At 38.6% G+C, this 2,857-nt stretch overlaps 1 pseudogene; it reads left to right on the top strand.

Annotated features, from left to right (window-relative positions):
• The first annotated feature begins 235 nt into the window (after positions 1 to 235).
• LOC118836766 lies at positions 236 to 920 on the top strand (annotated as a pseudogene).
• Positions 921 to 2,857: the final 1,937 nt, after the last annotated feature.

Below are 2,857 nucleotides of genomic sequence, written 5' to 3'. Positions count from 1 at the left end.
AATTGAACAAATGAGGGATGAGATAGTATGTAGGGAAATATAGTTAGTCTTTCACAATATGACTATTATGGAAGTGTTTTGCATAACAATACATGCATAACCTATATTGAAGTACTTGCCTTCTCAAGGAGGGTGGGTGGGGAGGGAAGAAGGGAGAGAATTTGGAACTCAAAGTTCTGGAAAGAAATGTTAAAAATTGTTTTTACATGCAACTGGGAAATATTATGTACAGGAAATGGGGTATAGAAATCTTTCTTGTGCCTGTTTGGCGCTTTTGTGCGCGCCCCAGTCTGTTGGTGCTCGGGGTGTGGCCGGGGCTCCGACAGAGCAGGGTTTTCTCTACTTTGTAGACTGTCTAGAGTGCACTGCCAGTCTCTCGCCTTCTTCTGATATCCAGGTGAAAGAGCTAGAGAAGCATGCCTCTGGGCAGGCATTTGAGCAGATACTTAGTCCTCATTGAAAAGAAGCAGTCTCAGAATTTCCCCTTTCCCCTCCAAAGAAGAAAGATCTTTCCCTGGAAGAAATTCAGAAGAAACTAGAAGCTGTAGAAGAAAGACACAAGTCTCATGAAGCTGAAGTCTTGAAGCAGCTAGCTGAGAAGCAGGAACGTGAGAAGGAGGTGCTTGGGAAGGCAATTGAAGAAAACAATTGAAGAAAACAACAAAGTCAGTAAAATGGCAGAAGAAAAACTGACCCACAAAATGGAAGCTAACAAAGAGAACCGAGAGGCACAAATGGCTGCTAAGCTGGAGCGCTTGCGGGAGAAGGATTAGCACATGGAGGAGGCGCTCAAGAACAGGGAGTCCGAAGACCCTGCAGATGAGAATGGAGCTGACTGGCTGGCGGAGAACCGGCTTCTCCCCATCCCGGGAATCCAAAGACTGAACTGGCCAGTGTCACTTTTATTTTATTCCTCCTGACAAATATTCTAGAAAACTGATGTAGAGCCGCATAGGTAGATCCCAACCGTACAGATGTTGTTTGGGGGGCAAAGGGGGAGAAACTACAAGTTTTGCTCTTTTTTCTAAAGTGTTGAAGTCTTTCTAATGTACGTATTTTTCTTGTTGCATCTTTTCTATTCCAGTATGCTCGGTGCTGGGTTAATGACTAGTATTGTATTGGCTCTATGAAAACATGTTTGTGAAAGGAATTTGTAGTATGCTTCTTTCCAACTGTTAGATGCTGAATATATCCGTCTGTTCACTTTCCAAACCTAACCTTAGTCCTGGTCTTTCCAGATACTACCGTACTTGAATCGTTAATAAAACTGCACAGTGCTGTTAAGAAAAAAAAAAAAGAAATCTGTTTTGCCCTACAAGAAAGTAAGGGGGAAGGGGTTAAGGGAATAGGGGAGTGGGGTGATGGGAGGGAGGGCAAACTGGGGAAAGGGGCAATCAGAATACATGCCATCTTGGGGTGGGGGGAGGGAGAGATGGGGAGAAAATTGGTAACTCCAAATCTTGTGGAAATGAATGTTGAAAACTAAAAATAAATAAATTAATCTTTTAAAAAATGTCATGAAAGCCAGTAAGAACATTAAATACCCTGAATGGGATGTTTTTAATAATTAGCTTCTCAAAACCACCAAGTAAGAAACCTTTTGTGACTTAGATTCCCTTAAGAAAATCTTAGAACTATCCTGTCTATATGTCTGTTTTATCATTTTGTGTGTGTTTGTTTCTTTATAAAATGTAGGAAAATCTTTGTCTTGTGTTTTGTTTATGTTGTTTGTATATTCTCTGATCTTGAAAGATTTAAAATATAGCCAGCCAAAAGAAGTGCTAAAGGCTGTAGCCAAAGAACACTGGGAATACCAAAGCACACTTTAGAACACTGGAAAAGAGTAATGAACTTTCATACTTGAAGCAACTGTCCCAGTAAGCAGAACTAACTCCCACTTTAGGCTTTTGCAGGGAGATTAGGTTATAATAAAAGAGGAAAAAAGAAGAAGAAACCTGAAAAACACTTTTTTTCTGTCATTTCAACATTTGCCTTGTTGGAATTCCCAAAATAAAGTCAGATAATCAAAGTTTGCAGAACTGCTAAAAACATCTTGATAGATATTGGATGTTAAGATTAATCATTAAGGAGCTTGAAGATTAATCATTTTAAGATTGCAGGGAGGAACTCCTGGGATTTGGAGTAATTCCAGGAACTCACTCTCTTCTGAAATATCCTTGTAAGTTGTGGGGTACCACTCTGTAGAATTTGTTTTAAGGAAAAATAAGAATTAAATTCTATAAAAATTAAAAGTAGATGGCACTTAAATATTTTTTCCCCTGAGGATGGATAGCTTCATTGTTTTAGGGCATTGAAGGAAGGCAGTGAATTTAGAAGTAATCCCAGAGGGAAGAAAAAAAATAGGTAAATGATTTGTACTTTATAGACCCCTCTTGTTAACCCTTCCTTGACCATGAAAAGAGAAAAGATTGTTTAAACCAGAGATCCCCTGTGATACCTCTATTTCAGAAACCCTTTCCTATTAATCCCTCTCATTTCAGATCAGGTTCCCAAATTAAAGTGTTGAAAAAAAATGCTGGAAAAATGCAGGGAAACTTGAATTACGTTATGCTTTCAGAAATTTATTAGCTATGTAATCTTAAGCAAGTTATCTTATCTCTGTGTGCCCCAGTTTCCTGATCTGTAAAGAGGAAAACTGCCCACCCAGGGTTGTTGTGAGGATCAAAATAATATGATGATTGTAAAGTGCTTAACACAGTGACTGTCATATGCTAAGCACTATATTATTATTTTTTTAATTGAATGCAATTGTTCGATGCCTTATAATGCTAAAGTGGGTTTAAAATGCCAAAGGCAATAAGATTAACAGTTTTTATATGGGGTAATTTGGAAATGC

Source organism: Trichosurus vulpecula, chromosome 2 (assembly GCF_011100635.1).
Source record: "Trichosurus vulpecula isolate mTriVul1 chromosome 2, mTriVul1.pri, whole genome shotgun sequence".
NCBI classification, from domain to species: Eukaryota; Metazoa; Chordata; class Mammalia; order Diprotodontia; family Phalangeridae; genus Trichosurus; species Trichosurus vulpecula.
The sequence above is the reverse complement of the archived record's forward strand: the minus strand, read 5'-3'. Positions and strand labels throughout refer to the sequence as shown.